This window comes from Meleagris gallopavo, chromosome 5 (assembly GCF_000146605.3).
Source record: "Meleagris gallopavo isolate NT-WF06-2002-E0010 breed Aviagen turkey brand Nicholas breeding stock chromosome 5, Turkey_5.1, whole genome shotgun sequence".
In the NCBI taxonomy this organism is placed as follows: Eukaryota; Metazoa; Chordata; class Aves; order Galliformes; family Phasianidae; genus Meleagris; species Meleagris gallopavo.
In genome coordinates this window covers 22,958,559-22,959,193 of record NC_015015.2, presented here as the reverse complement: position 1 = coordinate 22,959,193, position 635 = coordinate 22,958,559, and positions in this window count along the sequence as shown.

Below are 635 nucleotides of genomic sequence, written 5' to 3'. Positions count from 1 at the left end.
AAAAAAAAAAAAAAAAAGGTTAAGGTCACTACTGATCGACTGAAGGGTTTACAGCTCCTTGTAGCTTGTTCTGAAAAAGCCCTGGGATGGGACTGGTGCATCCCATGTGTTGGGCAGAAATAACTCCTCAGTAGCACCATGTAGCTGAGAAGGTAAGAACCAAAGCATGTGTAAGTGCAGGAACGAGGCAGCTTGTGGCAATAACGAGGCCCCTAAGGGAAAATGGTGTTGTTCTGGTGTCTGTGCTTCCAGTCCTCCCAGCTGATGAGAAACTGGAAGAGACTGGAATGACTGTCTGCCATGGAGGGGTCAGCAGTTCGTTGCTTCTTGTATTTATTTTTTAATCAAGAAAATAGCACATACAGTACAACTTTCAGAATGTTCTTGTAATGCCTCTGAAGAATGCTAGGATTAGGATGCTATGCAACCTTTTTCTTCTACGTATGATAATGTAATCTCTTGAGCACCAGCTCCCTTCTGTCCTGTGTTTTCAACTTATTTGTGTGCCAAAAAACCCAACGTTCCCCTTAATTGTTGTTCTTGATCACCACACTACTCCATTCTGTTCAAGCTCTTGCCTGAAGGTAAACTTTAATTTTGGCAGGCTTTCTTATTGTGCTGTCAGTGTGTTACAA